General features: G+C 38.0%; 1 long non-coding RNA gene across 1 annotated transcript in view; it reads left to right on the top strand.

Moving 5' to 3' along the window:
• Positions 1–25,892, top strand: part of LOC135322778 (uncharacterized) — a 357,083-nt gene that overhangs the window by 267,156 nt on the left and 64,035 nt on the right. Inside the window, exon 3 of the long non-coding RNA XR_010383616.1 lies at positions 10,006–10,148. This is a non-coding gene — a long non-coding RNA (uncharacterized LOC135322778). The remainder of the gene's footprint in view (positions 1–10,005; positions 10,149–25,892) is intronic.

Consider the following 25,892-nt stretch of genomic DNA (forward strand, 5'->3'; position numbering starts at 1 on the left):
ACACAGAAATAAAATAGGTAAGAATTTCCAAAGCTAGATCACAAGTGCACACACATTACATCAGCCTGATCAGTTATAAAAACAATTGTCAGAGTGAAGAAAAGAAGGATTTGTGTCTCTGGAAGATCTGCTGTGTGCTGTGAGCCCCGCCTCCACCCCTGGGGGACAGGTAGGTTGCAGGGGGGTAGTGTCACCCCTTCACCTTATGCCTCTCTAATTTTTAGTGTAAACAGATACATACTTATCCAAGTGCCCTTTGACCTGGCTGTTTCTCTCTGGAAATTTGGTCTGAAGCCTAGGGAAGAGGAACTGCTTTTGCTCCATTTCATCAAGATGACAGTTGGAACAGAGAAATGTTTTTGGACAGAAATGACAGTGAAAGAGGAGCAGCATGAAACCAGCCTCCTCCAGAGTGGCAGCCTGTGAGCCAAGGGCTCATAAAGTCACTTCCAGGAATTAAAATGAAAAATGAGAAGAGCATTGACACCCAGTCGTAGAGGTGTTACGGACGGGTGCCTTTGAGGTCTCTCTATTGCCTGGAGTCCAAGAGGAGAAAGATGTCCTGGTGATCAGGAGACTCTTAAATAAAGAGAACATACGAGTCTGTCGGCAGATGTCCTGAGCTAGCAGAGCAATGTGAGGGGGACGGGGAGGTGCCTTTCTGTGGCCGTGGTGCTGGGCATCACATAGTTACCGTGATCACAGATCTTGGCGATCAGATGTCAGTCGTGCTTTTCCAACTGAAAAATGTTTCTCCACACGTCCCTCACGAGTAAAAGCTTTAATCAATCAACAAGCATTTAATGAGCACCAACTAATGAGCTAGGTTCTCTGAGAGATTGTAAGAAAAAGATAGCACATGTTTCAGTTCCAAACGGGGGAAATGAGAGCCAAGTGAGAGATCGTGAGTCACCCAGTGTATTGAAGAACGAGGGCTGAAGTCCGGGCTCCTTCAGATCTGTGTGATGGTTTTCTACTAGAGAGGACCTTAGGACCTAAGAAAAGTACCTTCCAAATAACCAGGCCCAGTTTATTGGTGGAGGTGCTTTGTTGTTGGGGTTGAGAAAGACTTTTCCTTCTATGGAGACAAAAATACAGAGAGAGCCCACCAATCTGAGCTTACATGGAGACCTTAAACAGCCCATCTCTCCAGGCTGCAGGATGACCTAGGGTCTCTCTTTGGATTGTCCCTCTTAGAATTTGGTGTCTACTTCTTCCTTTACAGGTTTCAGAATCATGTTCTTCTTCTTTTTTTTTTTTTATTGAGGTATAGTCGGTTTACAATTTCTGGTGTACAGCACAATTCTTCAGTCATACATGAATATACATATATTCATTTTCATATTCTTTTCTACTGTGAGCTACTATAAGATATTGAATATCTTTCCTTGTGCTATACAGTATAAACTTGTTTATCTATTTTATATATAGTAGTTAATATCTGCAAGTCTCGAACTCCCAGTTTATCCCTTCCCACCTCCGTCCCCCCTGGCAGAATCATGTTCTTGATTCCTCATTCACTTACCCAAACCAGCCATCTTCATTATTTTAACCTTCCTTATCCTTGGTAATTGAATGTCCTTGGCTGGTCTATTTCCGTTAAAGTCTGCCCTTCACGTGGGTCCAAGTGAGAACTAAGAGATCTTATAAAGAAACACTTTGACACTCATTTGTTTTGTCTCCCAATTTTAAGTCTCCTCCACTTGTTGAGTTAGAACAGCCCGCCATCTGTGAAAGGCACTTGGCGCTCTGTTATCCAGAGCCGTGGCTGGGAGCCGTGACATAGCTTATGGTTAAATCCTTCACTTTGGCTTAAGTGAGTTTTTGTATATACATCACATAATTAGCATTCTGGGAAAACTCTCATTCCCATTCTCCCCTAACTTACAGACTCAGCTGGACGTTGAATGGTCTGTCCACCTACTGATTTCTCTCTTTTCCTGATTTTTGCTACTTACTGGAAACAAAGGTAATTACTGATCAATGACCCTCTTTGTGTCTGGCCTGTAATTCACAAGCAGTTAAGGCTGTTACGAGGGTGGATTTTCATCACTGCCCAGTATGCACTTAACATTCTATACCACTGCTCTCTCTCAGAAAACCAAGGACCATGCCTTCTCTTTTTCCAGAAGCAGATGACATCTGAGCCATGGAAAGAGATTCAGAGGAGGCTCAACAAAGTCTCACCATAGGGCACCTGCGGGTAGAGCTCTGTTGGATGACTGGAGTACTCAATAGGTAGACTTTCTCACAGCTCAGCCTGGGGAGGGAATTTCAAATTTCCTAACTTCTCAGTTTCTATTTGGTGATGCAAAGATGTTAGATATGCCATGTATATAATGCTTTTAACTTTTCAAAAAAATTTTATTACATGATTATATGCTGTCTTAGCAGAATTCCTGAGAGGCAAGTGGAGGGAGGAACCTTTGAGACTGGGAGAGACAGACAACAGGGTACTGACATGCCTGAGTTCACACAGTTTGTAAAGGGAGAGCTGGGATGCGAATTCATTCTCTAACCACGTAGTCTACCTGAGATGGTAATCCTATTCCTATCTCCTGCTGCCAATGCAAAAAAGTAAAGCAAACATTTAATAAGGAATACATTTTCCATTTTTGATTCAGAAATATGAGAGAGATTGAAATGGTTGGTGACTTGCCTTTTCTTAGATTTTACTTGGGAACTGAGAGGATATCTCTAGCTTTCATTAGTACTTAGAAAACATGTGTGCATTCTCTGTGACTTATAAGACAATGGAGAAGTGTGTGCATTCAGTGAGTCTGATCTGTCAAGTAATAACAGCCTATGAATTATAATTTGTCATCGTTAAGCATGAATTCTAAGAGAGCTTTGTTGGAAGAAGAGCCGAGGGGCTGCTCTCTCTCTATTTCCTAATCTCTGCTTTCCTTTAGCTTTTCTGATTAACCTTCAGTGTTGAGGTTTGCATTTATTCGATGTTAATCAATATAACACTTGATTCCTCCCTGCTTCCTTCTCTAGCATATGGTCCTTTATCAAGATCTCTTTGGCCAACGCACTGTCATTTGATAGTAGCTGTTCAGTGCTGCCAAAGAGAGGGCTGCATTCTGAGCTTTTAGTGACTTGGTTCCAGGACTCACGGCTACTAAAATCTGCAGATACTCAAGTCCCACAGCCAATCCCCATGTGGCTATTTTTGATTTACCACAGGAGGGCCTGACACTGCACAAATGTGTCCAATTTGTTTACTTGTTAAAAGTATTGGAACATAAAATTTCCTTTCCTATGACTTCACTCTAAGACTCCTTTGAGGATTAAGGTCAAATACAATATATTCTTTATTCCTTGATCTCATGATGAATGAACTATTTTTTGCTTATTGACCTCCTTCTTATAATTAATTATTAGCTTTATATCTGATTTTCTTGAGTGAATTCTGATACGGATCTGACCTAGGTTGGAATATGTTAAAACCTAAGTTGATTTATGCTAAAAGCACATGACTCATAGACTTTATCCTTATTCTTTCTTTTCCTGATTGTGTTTGGAGATTTACATTTGTACCTTGTTATTTATTAGTTATTAAAATAAACATGCAAATAATCAAACCCTCAAAATAGACATTTTATCACACATTTAAGGAAGCATACAAATTAAAACAAGATTTGAAAATGTAGAGTGCTTAGGTACAGTCCAGTAACTTTTGGACTAGTTTTCCACAAAATTCCTATTGATTACTGCTAAATTTAACTGTAGTCTTCCTTATGCTAATTTAAGGAGAGAATTTACATTTCTCAAGTGATTAAGAATCAATGCTCAATGGAGTTCCCATTTGCTCGCTGCAGCCTAGTTAGCTCAAGCTCATTTACCTGAAAAAAGCTACACCCCCATCTCTAACTACCTGCTTTAAAATGATCAGAAAGCAGAAATTAAATTCCTCTTCAAATCTCCCAATTAATTTATTGACATCTACTTCCCACGTTGCCTCCTCTGCATATAATTCTCATTGGTAAAGAAAGGTCCCTGATCATCTCAATAGATGCAGAAAAAGCTTTTGATAAAATTCAACACCCATTTATGATTAAAAACTCTCACCAAAGTGGGTATAGAGGGAACATATCTCAACATAATAAAAGCTATATATGACAAACCTACAGCCAGCATAGTACTCAACGGTGAAAAACTCAAAAGCTTCCCACTAAAATCTGGGACAAGACAAGGATGCCCACTATCACCACTCCTATTCAACATAGTCTTGGAAGTCCTAGCCACAGCAATTGGGCAAGAGAGAGAAATAAAAGGGATCCAAATTGGAAAGGAAGAGGTAAAAGTGTCACTATATGCAGATGACACGATACTATATATAGAAAACCCTAAAAGGTCCACACAAAAACTACTAGAAATAATCGAAGAATTCAGCAAGGTAGCAAGTTACAAGATTAATGTTCAAAAATCAGTTGCATTTCTGTACACTAATGATGAATCAACAGAAAAAGAAAGTAAAGAAACAATTCCCTTTAAAATAGCACCCAAAGTAATAAAATACCTAGGAATAAATCTAATCAAGGAGGTGAAAGACTTATACACGGAAAACTATAAAACACTGATGAAGGAAATTAAAGAAGACTTAAAAAAATGGAAAGATATCCCATGCTCCTGGATTGGAAGAATCAATATTGTTAAAATGGTCATACTGCCCAAGGCAATCTACAGATTTAATGCAATCCCTATCAAATTACCCAGGACATATTTCACAGAACTAGAACAAATTATAATAAAATTTATGTGGAACCACAAAAGAACTAAAATTGCCAAAGCATTACTGAAGAAAAAGAAAGAGGCTGGAGGAATAACTCTCCCAGACTTCAGACAATACTATAGAGCTACAGTAATCAAAACAGCATGGTACTGGTACAAAAACAGACATATGGACCAATGGAACAGAATAGAGAACCCAGAAATGAACCCACAAATTTTGGTCAACTAATCTTCAACAAAGGAGGCAAGAATATACAATGGAATAAAGACAGTCTCTTCAGCAAATGGTGTTGGGAAGACTGGACAGCAGCATGTAAATCAGTGAAGCTAGAACACTCCCTTACACCATACACAAAAATAAACTCAAAATGGATCAAAGACTTAAACATAAGACAAGATACAATAAACCTCCTAGAAGAAAATTTAGACAAAACATTATCTGACATACATCTCAGAAATGCTCTCCTAGGGCAGTCTACCCAAGCAATAGAAATAAAAGCAAGAATAAACAAAGGGGACCTAATGAAACTTACAAGCTTCTGCACAGCAAAGGGAACCATAAGTAAAACAAAATGACAACCTACGGAATGGGAGAAAATTTTTGCAAATGAAACTGACAAAGGCTTGATCTCCAGAATATGTAAGCAGCTCATATGACTTAATAAGAAAAAAACAAACAACCCAATCCAAAAATGGGCAAAAGACCTAAACAAGTAATTCTCCAAGGAAGAACTACAAATGATCAGTAGGCACATGAAAAAATGTTCAATATCACTAATTATCAGAGAAATGCAAATCAAAACTACCATGAGGTATCACCTCACACCAGTCAGAATGGCCATCATTCAAAAGTCCACAAATGACAAATGCTGGAGAGGCTGTGGAGAAAAGGGAACCCCCTACACTGCTGGTGGGAATGCAGTTTGGTGCAGCCACTGTGGAAAACAGTATGGAGATTCCTCAAAAGACTAGGAATAGACTTACCATATGACCCAGGAATCCCGCTCCTGGGCATATATCCAGAAGGGACCCTACTTCAAAATGACACCTGCACCCTAATGTTCATAGCAGCACTATTTACAAGAGCCAAGACATGGAAACAGCCTAAATGTCCATCAACAGATGACTGGATAAAGAAGCTGTGGTATATTTATACAATGGAATACTATTCAGCCATAAAAACCAGCAACGTGGATGTTCCTGGAGAATGTCATTCTAAGTGAAGTAAGCCAGAAAGAGAAAGAAAAATACCATATGAGATCGCTCATACGCGGAATCTAAAAATAAAAAATGTAAATACAAAACAGAAATAGACTCATAGACATAGAATACAAAGTTGTGGTTGCCAAGGGGGCAAGGGAGTGGGAAGGGACAGACTAGGATTTCAGAATGTGGAATAGATAAACAAGATTGTACTGTTTATATACAGTACAAAATATATTCAGGATCTTGTGGTGGCTCACAGCCAAAGAGAATGTGACAGTGAATGTATATATGTTCATGTATAACTGAAAAATTGTGCTCTACACTGGAATTTAACACAACATTGTAGAATGATTATAACTTAATGAAAAAAAGAAGTTTAAAAAAAAAAAAAAAGAAAGGTCCCTGCTCACTCTTCCCAGCACCCAGTCCCAGTGTGCTCTTTTCCTGGTGAACAGCAACACACAGACACAAACAGAGCCATGAGGGTGCAGATTATGGTTATATGTGGCCTGAAACTCTCCTAGGATAACACCTTCCCAATCTGGCTTCTCTTTGTTATTTGTTATTTAACCTGAACTGAATTATTTGATCAGGGTGGACAAGAATCACCTGGAGCCAGAGCGGAATCAGTTATAAAAACTGAGATTCGTGGACTTATTCCCAGAGATGCTGGTCAGGCCCCCCTGAGTGGGAACCTGGAGGTAACAATTGTAAACAGCCAGGCATCTAATGCTAATGCAGATGTTTTGGATAAATCTTTCAGAAACTCTGCCTTATGTTTCCCAAACAATTTTACACTCTGATATTCATCACTACTAAACAATTTCAAATATCCCTGAGCAGATAAGAATGGATTTTAAACATCAAAAGAGGATTACTAAGGAATATTAATAGTACATTATTTGAAAAGTTAAACAGTGCTATTTCAGGCTTACAGATATCTTCCCTGTAACTGCACAAGTATCTGAAAACTTCTTTTAGGTAAGATAACTTCTAATTACTTTTTGGTGGTAAGGACTTTTCTTTTCTTTCCTTCCTTTTTTCTTTCTTTCTTTGTTTCTTTGCTTTTGTTTTGTTTTGAGAACAGGTGTCTGAAGATCATACATAGAATGGTAGCACTCATGTTAGGTAAATACATACACACGTGGATCAGGTAGCCCTTGGATTTAATAAAACATGAAGTAATTTACCTGGGTTAAAAATTGCAGCAATTTTTTTGTGATTTTCTTTATCCTTAATTTGTGTTTTTTCCTATATTGAAAGTGTTCATTGAAAGCTTTTTAATAAATTTGTTATATATGCAAATTCACCATTATTAACCAAGCAAAGAAGAGGAATCGGGGTAAAGTAAGAATTGTTGGGGGCGTAAGAGAATGTTGAATAAAATAATCCAGTTGTCACAAAAATCCTCACAGAGGTAAGAGGAGGTCTGTAGGATAATGCCTCCCGTGTCACTGTGTGTCCTTGGGATGGTCAGGGTTTCTGTTAGCCTTTGGTTACCCCACCTCTAAAATGGAGTTGCAAAAAAATCTTGGCTTCAAAGCAGGGTTATTATCAATAATAGTGCAAGGAGATTTTCAACTTCCCTGAAATAATGGCTTCTTGAACCATTCTCTTCAAACTTTACTGTAAGCCCCACCTTACATTAATAAATTCACCAGGGGTCGCCAACCACAGTATCGTGACAAGCTGTGTGTCATGGTCAGTTTTGTTGTATATGGCAAATAATTTATCAGAAGTGAAAAACCAAAGTTGGAAATGATTTCCATTTTTAAATTAGAGCAGAGTCAATATTTTTCTTATAATAATAAGTCTTTCAAAAGCTCATCACTTCCACTGTTACGTGCTTTCTAACGTTGTCAGAAGGGGTTGAGCTTAAAGACACTCTCTAGGGAACCTGTTAGAACACCTGCTGTATAATCCAGGCTGTAGCCCCAAGTGAATGACTTGAAAGTTATTGTAATATTTTATGTTGGGATTTTATAATTTGGTAACCTGAGTGTTCCCTCTACCAAGGGTCGTCTTCCTCTAGCTCTGTGTTTCTCAAAGAGTCGTCTTTAACCCACCTGTGTCAGAATTATCTGGAGTGTTTGTAAAAATGCTCATCCCTGGATATTAGTCCAAACTTAATGAATCATGATCTCTAGGGGTGGTGCCTAGGGATCTGCCTGTTCAGGAAGGTCCTCGGTGCAGACTGGGGTTTGAAAATCACTGCCATGGTATGTTGTCTTGCATTTCCACACTGTGACTTTCTGCTACACCCACCTCACTGTGCCCCTCCCTAGTTTTTGGTTATTATCTCAAAAGGCTGGACAGAGTGTTAATAGAATGCTGATCCTGCCACAGGGATGCCAGCATAGAGATAAACACGGAGCTGTCAGCACTTGGCTGACAGTGTCTTTACTCTCCACCATATAAATTCAAATTGAGAACCAGAATGTTATCAGCATCACAGACATTCCTATGATACATCATCTTAGTCACCTCCTTCCCCAGAAGTAATCATGGTTGTAAATTTTATCGGCATAGATGGGCTTGCCTGTTTTTTGACTCTTAAATCAAATGGAATCATACAGTATGTCATCTTTTGTTTTTGACTTGCTTTACTCAATATTCTGTTTGTAAGATGGATCTGTATTGCCGATAGCAGTTTATTCATTCCAATTACTGTGTAATATTCCACGTATACATTTTAAATTAATCCATTCTGCTGTTGACAGGCATATGTTTTCATTTTGGTTTCAGTTTGGACTTGAATAGCGCTGAACAGTACTATGAATATTCTAGATGTTTAGTTCTGCTTTGTTATTGAGGAAAGTGTGTTAAAGTCTCCCACTAAGATTGTGAGCTTTTATATTTCTTATTTCTATATTGTGTGCCTTACATATTTTAAAATTAGATTATTAGGTGCATAACAAATTAGAATTTTATTCGTTTTAGTTAATCAAGCATGTTTGTTCTAGTGGTACACAGTATTTCTAGCGTAACCACTGAAAGAACTCATAAGTCATAAACTGATAAGAGTAAAATGAACTCATAAAAATACTCAATAAACGTCTGATAAGAAAGGAGAGAAAAAGAAGTTAAAACAGGCAGAAATAATAGTAAACAAATTCTAAGATGGTAAATATTAACCTCCATTCATCATTGATTGAAATAATAGTAAACAAATTCTAAGATGGTAAATATTAACCTCCATTCATCATTGGTTACATTATATCTGAATGAACTAAGTAATCCAATAAAAAAGATGAAGATTTTCAGATCTCTATACTTTTTTCAGATCTCTATACTTTTTTCAGATCTCTATACTTTCTGCAAAGGATTGGTTCCAGAACTTATGGCTACCAAAATCAGCAGATGCTCAGATCCCACAGTCAGCCCTCCATATTTGCACGGTTCTGCATTCACGGAGCCAATTAACTGCAGATCCTGAACGTAGTACACAATCCGCCAGTGGCTGAATCTGCAGATTCAGGTGTATATAGAGGGCCACCTGCACGTTAAACACAAGACGTAAAATGTTAAAAATCCTATTTTATCTGGTACCATATTCACATTAACTTTTCAAAGTTTTTCTTTGCATAGCATACTATTTTTCATCATTTTTATATTTTTGTTGCTTGGAAGGTAATACATCATCTTTTCAACTACTTTAAAATAATTTTCGAGGCTTTTTGTTTCTTGTGCTCTTTTATAAAATTAAAAAAAAAAAGTTACCACTTTTATTATGGCCATTCCATAATAGCCTTAAAAGAAAAGGAAAATATAGGCCAGTTGCACTTACGCAAAGTCGCAAGTAAAATATCGACATGAATAATTGTAGAGAAAGGCACGCTGATACACGCAGTCATTCAACCCCTGCTCAACCACATAAGAATGGACTTTGGATCCAGAATACTTCCTTACCAAAAGATAAAGAATCCTCACTGACTGTCCTGGAATTGTCACCTTGTGTAGGAACATCTGTCCCAGTTTCAGACTCAATACGTGCTCCTTTGCTTTGCTTAAGCGTGTAGGTCATACGGCACCTGACCCACCCACTGTTACCTCTGTCCCCAGCAGGGAGAAGACAGAGCCCTGCTGCTGCATCCCAGCAGTGGAACAGACAGGCCAGTTGCCCTTTGGAAGCTGCTGAGAGGGACTCGCTGGCCACGGCGGAAGCACGCCCACTGCTGAAGCTGAGCTTGCTCTCTCTTCTCTATGTGAGTAAAGTGCTGTTCCATCTGGGGTTTGGCTGCATTGTTTGCCTGGGCGATTCTGTCCACGAGTGTGCAGTGGGGAGAAGCATTCAGATTCCTGCTCCTTATAATAAGCAATAGGTGCCACTTGCTTAACAATAATCCTACAGTATTTCCAAAATATATATTAGTCATTTGTGCATTGTTCCAGTTACCTTCTGCTACATCCCAATACTAAGTGATTTAGAACAAGAACAATCATTTATTTTGCTCACAGACTTACAATTTGGGCATAACTTGGAAAGGAATGCTTACCTCTGCTCCATGCACCGTCAGCTGAGTTTGGAGGGTGAGGGTCATTCACTGGGGGCTAGAATCATCTGAAGCTTGCTCTCTCACATATCTGCAAGTTGATACTGGCTGTCGACTGGAACCTCGGGTAGGACTATTACAAGAACAACTGTATGTGATTTCTCCATGTGACTGTTTGTTTTCCTATAGGATGGTTTTGGGGTTCCGGGAATACCCCAAAAGACAGGAAATCTAAGCTTCCATTCTCTAAAGGCCTGAGCTGAAAAACTAACACAGCATCACTTTTACCTCATTCTATTAGTCCAGATTCAAGAAAAGGGAACATAGACCCCATACTCTTAAGAGGGGGGGCAAATATTTTTAACTTATGTTTTAAATTGATCCACCTAATTGTCATATGTACCTAAATGCGCCTTGCACTCTCCTAGGGGTTGGAAATACAGTAATGAACAAAATGTATCAAGTTTCTTCCCTTATGGTAGAGACAGAAAATTGAAACAAACACCCAAATCTACATTATCATTTCAGGTGGTTATAAGGCTGTGTAAAAGGTAAATGGTATCAGGGGATGGAGAGTGATGATCAGGTTGAAAATTTCCAGACAGTAACCAAGAAGTGTCTCATTGAAATGGTCACATTTTATCAGATACCTGAATTAAGTCTTGTAAAATCTGGGGGAGGAGCATGACAGGAATTGGGGAAGGAAAACAAACCTGTACTGAGAAGAGAACGCAGTTGGCAGGTCTGAGGGGCAGCTAGAAGACCAGTATCCTGGAGCAGGTAAGCAAAGTTGTGTGTGGGAGGAAAGAAAGTCAAAATACTGGCAGAACTAGGCATGTAATTGTCTTAAAGATTGTACTAAGGAATATGAACTTGGATTTATTTGAGTACTGTGGAATGACATGGGTGGGTTTTAGGTAAAGATTAACAGATTGATATTTATACTTTCAAAAGACCATTCTGGCAACTGTGGAAATTGACTGGAGAGTGGCAATATGGGGAAATTAGGAGGCCAGAGATGAAGTTAGCTTGGACTTGGATGGCAACAGTGGAGTTGGGTAAAAGTAGATGGATTCAGAATATGTTTTCAAGGCAAAGCTTGGGTCTGTCCAGTGATGCACTATGACAGGGAGAGAAGAGAATATTATTTGTAGTTTTGATCTCAGCAACAAGGTGAATTGTGATGATTTTAATGAGATAGAAAGGAGTAGGAATGAGCAAGTAGGATAAGGGTGTAATTTAAGAGCTCTTGAACTTGTTAAGTTTGAGCTTCCTGTAGTTATCAAGTGCCAAGAAGGTAACTGAGTATATGAGCATAGAATTTAGGAGAGAGGTCAACATTAGGATTATAAATGTGGGCCTTCTCAAGACATAAATGATATAGGAAGTCATTGAACTGGATAAAAAACACCAGCAAAGTTAAGTGTGGACAGGAAGGAAACAAAAATTATAAACATAAAAATTTCCAATCATTAAAATATAGGAAAAACCTTTGTGTCTTTGAAACTGGAAAGTATTTTTTTGTCAAGTCACGAATAAAAGAGCAGCACAGAAAAAATTAATGATTAATCAACTTGATGCCATTAAAGAAAAGATTTTAGCCTGACCATGGCATCATGAATAAACTTAAAAGATGAGGGAAAGATGAGAAGCCAACATCTACCACACACAAAAGACAGAATTGATAGAAAAAAATGTTTAATGGGCAAAGGAAATTGATACGCATTTCACAGAGGAGAAAAGCAGAATGGCTAATAAGCATCTAAAAGACTCTCAACTTCACTTATAACCAGGAAACTATAAATTAAAATAATATTTGATATTATGTTATATCTGTTAAATTGGAATGAATAAAAATTACTTATAGTGGTATCCACTAGTGACCATGAGAAAAATGCAAACTTGCCTACAGCATTGGTGAGGGTAACCACTATTGACAACAAGTTAGTGGTACCTAGTAAAATTGAAAATGTGTATGACCTACTGTTTCTACTTTTGGTCACATCCCCTGGGGAAAATTATGCCCATGTACATAAAGAGAGATTTACAAGAGTATTTAATGCAGCGTTACTCATGATAAGGAAAAAAAATTGTAACAGATTATTTTGCTTAGGGGAATGGTTGCATGGAATATGGTATGTTCAAGTTACAGAAGCTGATGAAGCAGTTAAAGAGAATGAAATTATACTTATACTACGCCAATACGCACAGATCTGAAAAACATCATGTTGAAAAACATGAATGTTGAAAAAAAGCATGTTGCAGAGAGACTTCACAATTTTATAATTTATATAAAGTTTCACATAAACTAAAAATCACTATTATTTATGGATAGCTATATAACACTAAAATTATAAAGCTCTGAACTTGGAAAGATTCATGCTAAATTTACTATAGCAGACATCACTCTGTGGGAGAAAGCAAGTATGGGTGAAAAAGTGCACTTAAATAACTTTTTTAATTTATAGAATTAAAGTACATACAGTAAGTTATTAAAAATCATAATATATAGGTGTATCTTTGATATATTATTTTTGGTACATTTCTATATTTTTTAATTCTCAAAGTCAAGGGAAAAAGGAAATAAGGATAGATGAAGATGAAGAAAAATGTAATAGTGCATCCAAATAAAAATAAGCGTTTCTATTAGTGAAAACACAACAGCTATGATAGTTGAGGAAAATTTAAAGGAGACAATTACTCTTGAGTTATGTGGGGACCTGAGCTTAAGGAGCAAGGGTCCTAAAGTCAAACCTGCTTTGTCAATTTTCCATTCCTCTTTATTCTACAATTCAAGTTGCCTCTTACATCCAGAATGTTTTTATCTATTGAAAAGAGCTACTCAATTAGAACAAAGATTCCCTTTTATTTTAAAAGTATTAAGTGTTTTACCTTTCTTCTAGTTGAGAACGTTGACCTATAAAGTTATGACATTCATCTGAAATATTAGTATTAGATAAAGGAGAGGACCAAAGTTGTAGAGCCCTGCTACGTCATGCTGTTTCCTGGTGCCTGGAGAGGCTGTATGTAGCGAGATGCCACAAGTCCCCAGAAAGAAGAACAGCAAGTACAAATAACATCTGACCTCCCACTCAAGTTTCCAGTTATTTTTCCAAGGAAAAATAAATGACCCTGAGACTGAGTCCTCGTAGTTACCATTGCAGAGCCAGGATCACGATCACGTCCACCTTTAGTTTCCTTTAGTTTGCACTGGTGATACAATTCCTGCAGCACACTCCCCCACTCCCTTGTCTTCTTATTAGACGGAAGAGAAGTAGGAGCTGTGACTCACTCTCTCTTCCCCTGATAACCTGGCAGCAGTGTGTGTGCATGTGTGTATGAGATTTATGTGTGTATATGTGTGCTTGTGGGTATGTGAGTGTATGAGTGTGTATTCGAGTGTATGTGTGCATGTGTGTGTATGTGCGAGTGTGTATGTGTGTTACGCATGTGTGTATCTATGTTTGTATGTGTTTTTATGTGGATACATGTGCATATATGTCCACGTGCGTACGTCTGTAGGGGCTTGTGTGTATCTATTTTAAAGGGGAAAGAGTTGTTAATGTGGATGTGTGTAGTTGCAAAAATCTCTGCTTTTCGGACGTTGTAGGAGGCAAGTTTTCAGCGGGGTATGTCCTGGTAGGTGCTGGATGTGGCTGTCCTTCCACGGCTGCGGAGGCCTGCTGGGTGGGAAGTCTGTTACCACACTGTGCTGGCCGAGGCATGTGAGCTAAGGGAGATTGGCTTGTGTGCTGGCAGACATAAAGGAGCATTGCCTAAGGCTAAAGGCCCCAGAAATTAGGCTTAACGTCTGTGTAATGCTTTCCACTTTACTAAAGTGCTTCCACATAGGTTAATTTATTTAATAGAGATTTGCCGTAGAAATACGCTCTTCCCACACTTTTCTTGCCTTACCTTATCACTTGCATTTACTTATGGAGACCTTAAGACTGCGAGGAAAACCAGGAGATAAAGAGAATGCATCTGTTTATCCCCAGGTAGGGCTTTCTATTGGCAGAACCATCAGCCAAGCAATAGCCTGCTTCATGTGGTGCCTTCCAGAGGAGTGAACATCCCCAAAGCTGTTCCTGACCCGGAGGCTGGGAGGAAGCCTTGAGCTAAGTTTCACTTGAGGGGATCAGACTGGAGCCTAATGCCTCTGCCTTGTCAACCCCCGACAGCTCTGCGGGCAGACAGACCGACAGACAGACAGACAGACAGAAACTAGTGCTTGCGGCATTCCCTTTATGCTTCACTTGTCTTACATTTATCTCATCTACTTCTCACACCAGCCAATGAGGATAGCTCTTACAGTCCTGTTTTTAGGGTTAGTCAAGAATTTGATGTAACTTACTCAAGGCCACAGACAGTAAGTGTTAGGGCCAGCATTTGAACCTCTGTCTTCCAGAATCAAAAACTATTCTTCCTACATCACCCTGTATTTTAATTAAAAAGGAAAATAGAATAGCTTTTTCCCTATATGTGATGGTGTCAGAAAGAAGAATTTGCAGCTGTTTTTGAGTGATGCTTCTACCAAGAGGCCAAAAATTATTTCTTGTCTCTTATCTAAATTCTGCCTCTTTTCTATTCCTCTAATGTTAGCAGAAATAAAGCCCATCTCCCTATGATATTCCATACACTCCTCTGAAAAGGAAGTTATCTGAAAATGGAGGGTATCTAAACAAATAATAAAAGAGCATGTTTAAGGACACAGCACTCAAAACTAAAGGAAAACAAATGGTCAATTGTGATACACATATGGTGGACCAGCCGGAGCGTGCTGTAAGAGCAGGAGAGAGATGTCTAAAAGCTTCCCAGGCTCCATGCCTCCCTCGGTCAAAGACGATATTCATTTTCTCCCAACCCTCTAAGCAAAATACTTTATTACGTGGTCTTCCTAGCATTAACTGTTGCCAGGGGGCCAAATACAGTAGATGGATCAATGATTTGATGCTATTAAGCAGCTCCTATGAAGAAAAGAAATAACCTGCAGTTTCCTTGGCAATAAGACATCAATACTAGACGTCCTGCCAGAAGAGCAGAGTGCCTACACCCATTCCTGATCAATAAAGCTTTAAACAAGGATGCGTGTACCAGCGTCACAAACAATGAACAGTGCTGAATCATCCATATCCCTTCAAAATGATCCAAACTTTAGGTCATGTGAAATGGAAGTTTTAATCATCTTAAGCAAATCTTGACACACTCTCATGCATGATAAGTTGGGCTTCTTGATCAGGGCTGGACACAAAGTACATACTCATGCAGTACCTACCTTGACCATACTGAATAGCAGTAGAGGTAACAATAACATAGTAATAAGTAATAGATAATAGTACTAAGTAGTAATAATAATTTCTAAATACTGTGCGTGTATTAACTTGTTTAATCCTCACAACAACCCTATAATATAGGTGCTATCATTATCTCCATTTTAAAGAAGAAATGGGGAGGTCACCAAGGTGGTGACGTACGAGTCTCCTGAATTCCCCTCTTCTCACAGATGTTCAGAATATACAGCTACACAAGGATCAACTCCCTCTGAGAAAAATCCAGAAACTAGTTGAGTGACTCCTATGTCAGGCAGCTGGGGAAGTACCCCCAGTGAAACGGGTAGGAAAGGCTGAGACATGCCCACACCATAAACCCCACGCTCACAGGGCCTTACACCCGGGGGGAGAGTCCCAAATCCCAGCTTCTCCAAGGAGGGTGAAGAGTTTGGACCTCACATTTAGTACCCCAACTTTTAAGGCTGCTACTTAAGGTACAGCCCCCAAATGACCCAGCTCTGAGAACCATTGAGGCTTGCAGTGATGAGTCCCGCAGGACTGTAGCAAACAAACACATTCTTAAATGGATGTGTTGTTGGGTTTTTAGTATTCATCTTCATTAATTTTCTCCTGAATGTGCATACATATTACTCTGGCCCAGGGGTATAGTTCTTATTAATTAGCCTACAGTAAATAATGAGGATGTTGCTGCGCAACCCATCCTGTCCCAGGCAGGACATGATTACCCCAGAGTGGCACAGTGAATGTGGGGTCAGACAGCCTACGAAAGCAGCTAGACACTCTGTAGATGAGGGATGGAGAAAAATGATTTTTCTCTGCTTATGAAAAGGAAAAAAGATTACTTTAATTAATGCACTGTTAGGAGACAGAGTGTTAGCCTGTACAATAGCCTTGTGTAGAACTGTGCACTTAAGATCTACGCATCTCACTCTATGCAAATTTTATCTTAAGAGAAAAGTAGTTGTAAAACATAGTAGAGAGCTTTATTTTGTTTTTATACAGGTAAATAAGTTAATAGGGAGCTTTCTATCTAGTGGTTAATAAGGAGAATTTGTAAAATTGTGTAAGAAAATTTTCTTTTACTGGATAATAAAAGACATTATTAAATAGATAGATAGATAGATAGATAGATAGATAGATAGATAGATAGATAGGTGTGCGAACACTCCCTGGGCTCAGTGCAGAGGGAGCAGCCAAAGGCACCCATCTCCCAGTTTCTTTTGGGAAGGAGTTTGAGCGCAAACTTTCCCAGCTACTGCCTGACGGTTCAGCTTCTGATCAGCCTGCTTTGAAGTGCTGACTGCAATCGTCCCAGCGCTCAAAAGAGCCAGTGGGCACTTTCACTACATTCTCCCTCTGGTTTTCTGCAACAATAAAACGAAGTCTCCAAATTCACATATCTGGTGCACCAACTTTTGTGGCTTCCGCCTGAAGGATGAGCCCTCAAATTACCTCGTTCTGATAGCCAGCAGGGCTCGGCATTCCGGAGTACCGCAGGACCATGTTAAACAAGAAGAGTGGTTTTCAAATGGGCATACAGCACTTTTCCGCAGCTGTTCCGACCAGGCTCAGCACAGAGGGAGCAGGCAAAACACCTACCTCCCAGTTTCTCCCTGGGAAAGATGTGACTTCATTCTTTCCCAGGTGCTGTCTGAGGTTCTTCATGTGGGAGCTGACTAGGATCCTCCTGGGAGGATAGAGCTGGTAGTCACGTCTCCCACTGTCTCTCCCTGACTCAACCCAGTAGTAAAAACAAGTCCCCAGATTCTCCCTGGAGGGAGGTGGTCCACACGTTTAGCACCCCAACTCTTAACGGCTGCCACACCAGGGACTGGCTCTCAATTCAGCTAGCTCTGGGACCTAAGAGAGTTCAGCATTCCTGAGACCCCTGGGACCACACAAAACAAAAAAACACTTTTGTTTAAGTACGTGAGGACTTCCAGAGATTTTCCCTCTGACTTAGTACAGTGAGTAAGCAAAACCATCCAGCTTCTGATTTCTCCCTAATAGGGGCTATACTGCACATCCAGTGTCCTGATCTTCCTACCTGTGGTCTGGAGTTCCAGTGTTCCGTTAGTATGCATCAGGGAGCTCTGGGAGCTGACAATTAATAGTCCTCTGGGCGTCTAAACAAGAGTTTGGGCATTTCCAACACCTTTGGGACATTGAGGGATTTTGTTACACCCTCAAAAGAAAATAATGACAGCATGGATGTGTATAAAGGCAACCGGGAGCTCAGGCCAGGCTTATTGATGAGGCTCATCTCCTCTATGAGGCCAGAGTGTCAATACAAAACAGGTGGCTGTTGTATCTAATGTGCAGAAATCAACACAAAGTTAAAGAAGATGAAGAAATAAGGGACTATGGTTCCAAACAGAAGATTGAGAGAAATCTCTAGAAACAGACGTTAATGAAATGGAGATAAGTGATTTACCCAACAAAGAATTCAAAATAATGGTCATAAAGATACTCACCAAGGTCAGGAGAGCAATGCATGAAAACTGAGAATTTCAACAAAGAGAATATATTCAAGAGTATTAAACAGAAATCACAGAGTTGAAGAATGCAATAACTGAACTGAAAAATTCAATATAGGACTTTAAGAGCAGACTAGATCAAGCAGGAAAAAAAAGGTTGAGCAAACTCAAAGACAGGGCAGTGGAATTCATCCAATTAGAAGAGCAAAAAGAAGGGAAAAGAGTAAAGATAGCTTAAAGAACTATGTGACACTATCAAGGAAATTACAGGGATCTCAGAAGGAGAAGAGACAAAGAAAGAGGCAGAAATCTTTGTCAAATAAATAGTGGCTGAAGACTTTCCTAACCTGGGGGAAGAAACAAACATTCAGAACCAGGAATGCCAAAGAGCACAAAATCAGAAGAATCCAAGACCCACACTAAGATACATTATAATTAAATTGTCAAAAGTTAAAGACAAAGGAGAATCTGAAAGCAGCAAGAGAAAAGCAACTTGTTATGTACAAGGGAGCTTCCATAAGACTTTCAGCAGATGTTTCAGCAGAAACCTTGCAGGCAAGAAGGGAGTGGGATGTTCTATTTAAAGTGCAGAAAGAAAAAAAATGCCAACCAAGAATATTCTATCCAGCAAAGTCCTCTTTCAGAATTGAAAGATAAAGTTTCCCAGATAAACAAAAGTTAAAGTAGTTCACCACCACGAAATCAGGCTGATATGACACGTTAATGGCAGTTCTTAAAGCTGAAACAAAGGATGCTAATTAGTAACACAAAAACATGTGAAAGTATACATCTCACTGGTGAAGGTTAATACATAGTTAAATTCAGAATGTTCTAAAGTTGTTATGGTGGGGGCTTAATCACTTATAACTCTATTATAAAGGTTAAAGTAAAAGTACTAGAAATTACTAAAACAACATTATCTATTAGTGGATATGCAATATAAAACAATATGAATTGTGACATCAAAAACAACACCTGAGGGATGTATAAAAATGTGGAACTTTCTTGTGCATTCAAAATTAAGTTATTATCAACTTGAAATAGACTGTCATAAGATGTTTTATGTAAGTCTCATCATGCTAACTACAAAATAAAAACCTATAGTAGAGAAAGAGAAAGGAATCAAAGCATATCATTATAGAAAGTAATCAAATCACAAAAGAGGAGAGCAAGAGAGGAAAAAAGAAACAAAGGAACTGCAAATCAGTCAACAAAACAAAACAACAACAAAAAGTGACAATAAGTCCATCCCTATCAATAATTAATTTAAATATAAATGGACTAAATTTTCCTGTCAAACAACGGAATGGCCGAGTAGATACACACTTACACACACACACACACGTGTGTGTGTGTAAAAAACCCAACTGTATGTTGACTACAAGAGACTCATTTCAGCTTTAAAGACACACAGACTGAAAGTGAAGTAATGGAAAAAGATATCCCACGCAAATGAAAACCAAAAAAGAACAAGGGTAGCTCTTCTTATATCACACAAAGTAGACTTTAAGCCAAAAATTTAACAAGGAATGAAAAGGTTATTATACAATGATAAAAGGGTCAATTCGTTATAAGGATATAATAATTCCAGATATTTATGCACTCAAGTTTGAAGCAGCTAAATATATAAAACAAATATTAACAGAGCTGAAGGAAGATATAGACAATACAATAACATGAAGGAACTTCAGAGTCCCACTTCAACAATGGATAGATCATCCAGACAGAAAAACAATAAAGAAATATTGGACTTAAATGGCACATTAGACCAGATAGGCTTAACGGGCATAAGAGAACTTTCCATCAGCAGCAGAATGCACTCTTTTCAAGCACACATGAAACATTCTCCAGGATAGATCAATTGTTAAGCCAAAAACCAAGTCTTAACTAATTTAAGAAGATTGAAATCATATCAAGTGTGTTTCTGGCCACAACATTGTGAAACTAGAAATCAACCGAAAGAGGGGAAAATGGAAAATTCGTAAATATATGAAGATTAAACAGCATGTTTCTGAACAACCAATAGATCAAAGAAATCAAAAGATAAATAAAGAAAATCCTGAACCAAATGAAAGTGGAAACACAACATGCCAAAACCTATGAGATGCAGCAGAAGTGGTTCTAAGAGGGAAGTTTGCAGCAAAAACACCTACATTAAGAAATGAGAAAGGTCCAAAATGAGCAACCTTACTTCACATTCAAGGAACTAGAAAAAGAGACAAATTAAGTCCAAAATTAGTAGAAGGAAGAAAATAACAAGGATCAGAGTAGGAATAGATGAAATCGGGACTAGAAAGAAGAGAATATAAATAAAACCAAGAGTTGATTTTTTGAAAAGATATTCAACATCAATAAATCTTTAAGTATAAAAGAGAGAAGACTCAACTATATAAAATCAGAAATGAAAGAGGTGACATTACAACTGATAACAAAGAAATATTAAGAATCATAAGAAACTATTATAAACAATTATATGACAACAAATTAGATAGTCTAGAAGAAATGGATGAACTCCTAGAAACATACTACCTACAAAGACTGAATCATGAATGTAAAATTTGAACACGCTAATTACTAGTAAGGAGATTGAGTCTGTAATCAAAAACTTCCCAACAAAGAAAAGTCCAGGATTAGATGGCTTTGCTGGTAGATGCTACCAAACATTTAAAGAAGAATTAACACCAGTCCTTCTCAAACTCTTCCAAAAAGTAAAAGAGAAGGAACACTTCCAAACTTATTTTAGGAGGCCAACATTATCCTGATACCAAAGCCAGAAAAGGACACTACAAGAAAAGAAAAATTATAGGCCAATATCCCTGATGAACATAAATGCAAAAATCCTCAATAAAGTATCAGCAAACTGAATCGAACAATACATAAAGATAATCATGCTCTATGATCAAGTGATATTTATTCCTGGGATACAAACCTGGTTCAACACATGACAGTCAATCAGAGCAACACACCACATTTAACAAAACAAAGGATAAAAATCATATGATCACCTCTATAGACAAAGGAAAAGAATTGACACAATTCAACATCCTTTCATGATAAATATTCTCAACAAAAAAGAATGGAATGTACCTAAACATAATAAAGATCATATGACAAGCACAGAGCTAACATGACACTCAACAGGGAAAAGCTGAAAGCTTTTTCTAAAAGATAAGGAGCAAAGCAAGATTGTCCACTCTCATCTGTTCTATTCAACATAGTCCTGGAAGTTCTAGCCAGAGCATTCAGGCAAAAAAAGAAAAGAAAAGAAATAAAAGGCATCAAACTCAAAAAGGAAAAGGTGAAATTGTCTGTTTGCATGGCATGCTATTATATATAGAAAGCCATAAAGACTACACCAAAGGGGAAAAAAAAACTTACAACTAATAAGCAGTTAAGCAAAGTTTCAGGATACAAAATCAAAATGCAAAAAGTACTATAGAATAACAATGAACTATCAGAAAGAGAATTAAGAAACTAATCCCATTTACAACAGCATCAAAAAGAATAAAATACCTATTATAAATAAAAACACATGTTAGGTTGATTATTTTGAAAATGGTAAGAGATAAATAATTGTGAGGATGTAAATAAAAGAGAACACCTGTACACTGTTACTGGGAGTGTAAACAGTATAGAGTTTCCTCAAGAAATTAAAAATAGAACATAGGATCTAGCACTCCCACTTCTGGCTGTATATCCAAAGGATACAAAATCATTATCTAGAAGAGCTATCTGTGCTCCCATGTTTATTGCAGCATCATTCATTCACAGTAGTCAAAGTATGGAAACAACTTATGTGTCCATCAATGGATGACTGTAAAAAGAAAGTGTGATACACACACACACACAAATACTCACATTTATATACACACAATGGAATATATTCTGACTTAAAAAAGAAAGAAATCCTGCCACTTGTGACAACATAAATAAACCTGAAAGCTATCCTACTATTTGAAATAACCCAGACACAGAAGGACAAATACTGTGTTATCTTACTTATATGTGGAATCTGAAACAGGCAAATTCATAGAAGCAGAGAGTAGAATGATGATTACTAGGGCTGGAGTTGGGGTGGTAGGAGAAATGGGGAGAGGTTAGTAAAAGTATATAAACTTTCAGTTATAAGATATATTCGTCTTACGCTTTGAGGATCTACTATATAACATGGTCACTATGATTGATAATACTATATTTATTGTTTAATTGAAATTTATTAAGAGAGTAGAGCTCAAGTGTTCTCACCAAAAAAAAAGTAAGTGGGATGATGAATGTGTTAATTAACTTTGTGAGAATTCTTTCACAAGTTATGCATACATCAAATCATCACATTGTACACTTAAAATACATTATAATTTTGTCTATTGTACTTCAAGCTGAAGAAAAAAAATAAATAAATGGAGGCACAGAGACATTAAGTAACTTGCCCAGGTCACATAGATGGTAAATACTAGAACCAGAGGTTGGAATCTAAAGTCTGCTTTTGTGAAATTACTGCTTCACTGTTGCAGAAAAGAAGGTGGAATTGTCCTTCCTAAGAGTGGGGAGAAAGCTCAAGCTAGCAGTTATGAATCAACTGACTACAGAATTTGGATGGAAGTGAATGAAGTGAGAGGTGTGGGATACCACTTGATGTAAGGATCTGCCAATGGTACATGTCAACTGTTTTTTAGACAGATTAAATAACTCACGTACACCTATGCACCTGTATTTTAAAGTATATATAGATGGGGTTGTGATTACTAAAATGCAAATTCATTGCATTAAAGTCATATTTTAGCTTACAAACCTCTTGAGAGCAAAGACTATGTTTATTCAGCACCATGCCTATCAGATAATATGCACTTAATACAAATGTGTTCAAAAGAAATCTGATATGGATATGCCATTCTTAACAGTAGGGAGTTACTAAAATAAAATTGCAATTTTCAGAGGAATCAATATTTTTATTTTAAAAAGAGATTCTCATCACTCAAAAGTTTGGAAATAACTGACTGAGAATCTAACTTTTTGTCTGGGTTGAATCATTCTCAACCATACATAGCAAAACAGATGACATTGGGTGTGTCTACTGATAACGCAGTCCCAGCACTGCGTGTGACATCTAAGTGAAACTGCTCTTTATATCCTTGCAAATCAGAAGTTGCCTTTCCTCTTTGTACAAACACCATTGAGCTCGTGGTAAAATGTTAGAGACCCAGTGGGCATTAGGAAATGTTAATTGGATGCTGACCTTGGCTTTGCTGCTCATGTACATCCCAGACATCTGTCTCTGTATTAGTTTCCTTCCATGAAAACTGCAGTTGCTAATCCACATCCTGATAGAACTTTAAGTCATTTTTGTGGAGCACAGAGTTACATAATGAGCCATGAGTGTTGTGTGCACCTTTGGAATGAAATATGGCTTTCTAAATATATGTAACCAAAAAAACTCAGTCCCCAGTATGTCAGCTTGGAACAGATCCTAATGCAGACTCCTCAGCCTAACACTAACAGATTTTTCCCCTGCCTGTTTCTCTGTTTTCTTCCTAAGTGCAGTTATCTCAGGTGGGAATGACATCAATTTGAACTTGACATTGTCCTATGAAGTCAGCAAAGTGCTGAGGGAGTAAACCACATACAACAGTGTCAGTAAATGTATGAAAAAGGAAACATTTCAAGAATCTCCTTGTCAAACAGTATGTCATTACTTGCGTCAGAATTAGTTAAAACACTGCAGTGTCTCCATCTAATATGCATTTGGTCACCTTCAGCTTAGGGGCCAGATGCTCTGATAGTCAGCGCAGAAGTAAATAGACATTCTGGAGCCCTGTAAATTAACTTTGAAATGGAGCTGGCTGTCATTGAAAAGGGCCTCCTTAAGCAAGGAACTTGAACATTAAACTTACTTTAAAGTTTCTTCAGTTTTCAGGCAAAACAGGAAATTATATAGAAGTCACCTGATTTATTCCCTAAGGGCTTTTTGTTTGTTTTAATATAAAAAAAATACTAGGGGATTGATGATTTTGGCATCTCCAAGGGCAAGTGCTTATAAGTAAATAAATCATGGTATCACTAAGTCAGCAGGGCACATTTTTTTCCTCTTTCATATTATGCTCATTTCAAAGAATCCCAGATGAATTTATGATGAGAACCCATAGTCACCAACTGTTTTCTTTCTGCTGATATTACTTCATTTTTTTTCCTAACAGAATATTTAATTTCAGATTTTCATCTTAAATTAAGAGAAAGTCATTGTGGTAATGTTACCTGTAATACACATGTAAGAAACAAACGTACTTAGTATTAAGTGAGTAATTTTGGAATTCTAAAAGTTAAGGAACTGTCAAAAGGACCTTAACTCATCCAGTTCCTCTAAGGGTGGCAGTAATACCCTCCTAAGGCAGAGAGCATCTCCTGCCAAGAAGTTATATTTCTGCTTCTAAAGGTATAAGTAATAACAGTGTCCTTTAAGAGTTCCTTCTGGCTCCTTCCAAGATACTTACAGTTCACAGATCCTAAATAGCTTCTTTCAGATGAGTAAATTGTATCAAAATGCCAGCCACCCTGTTTGGTAGGTTCCTTATCAGTGGAATATTTGGAGGATGTCAATGTGTATGGAGGATGTAAATCAAGGCACAATTTAATAAATGAGTCTGTAGTTCAGATACTTTTAAATGCCATCTTATTCTTGGGAAACAGCTACTTTACCTGGAAAGATCTGATTTAAGATATATCAAGACTTACTTGGACAAGTTCATTTACTCTGTCCCTTTCTTGGTAATTATGGTAACGGAAACAGAGGGAGAGGGAGAGAGAAAGGGAAACACTTTTTTCAGGGGGACTAGACAAACACCTAAACTTTGGATTTGTAAACAGCAGTCATTTATTCCACTAAGACTGGGAAGCAGATAGGGTGGCCTAGGCTTAGAGAATCATAGCAGATCTGTAGGGAGAAGCAGGGTTGCAAATAATGGTTCAAGGACTTCCTTGTTTCCCTGTGGAAGCCATGTTCTAGGTAGTTCCTCTTTATGACACCCAGTTGGGATGCCCAGTGTCCTTCTAAAAAGTTTCCTTTTTTATCTTAAGTTAGTTTGGCCTTAAATTACTTGCAATCAAAAGGGTCTTCATAAGTCATCCTCATCAGAATTGGAAGCAGTGAGAAACACCAGGAAAGTATCTTGCTCAGAAAAATACCAATGACTGGAACAGATTCCTCTCACTCCTATTGTCTACAACCACTGCACTAATATTATTATTAACATTTCCCCACTGTTTTAAATATTCTCTGTTATTACAGTTCTTTATCACAAAGCACTTTGAAACTTTACTCAAAGAGCTTCAGCTTCATTTGCCACTAAATAAAATGTGTAACACCTGGTATCATTTCAGTATAGATGGCTGTTAGAAGGATGGAATCCAATGTTAGTTCTGAACCTTGGACAGAACTGAAAAAAAATATATCAAGTTTCTTGAAGGTCATCTTCAAACCAGGAAAACACAAGGATATAACTGGAGCACTAACGTCTTCATTTCCAAATTTATCTTCCTCACTCACCCTGCTTCCCATTTATCATATCCATCACCAAAACCTGGCCCTCCTTTCTCTGGCTGGATTATCCTCTTCTACTAATCATCTGACTTTTGAAGGAGGCATGTGGAAGAGTGAATGAAGAAGGGGTCAACTGAATGACCAGTCAAATAATCTC

This window comes from Camelus dromedarius, chromosome 13 (assembly GCF_036321535.1).
Source record: "Camelus dromedarius isolate mCamDro1 chromosome 13, mCamDro1.pat, whole genome shotgun sequence".
Lineage (NCBI taxonomy): Eukaryota > Metazoa > Chordata > Mammalia > Artiodactyla > Camelidae > Camelus > Camelus dromedarius.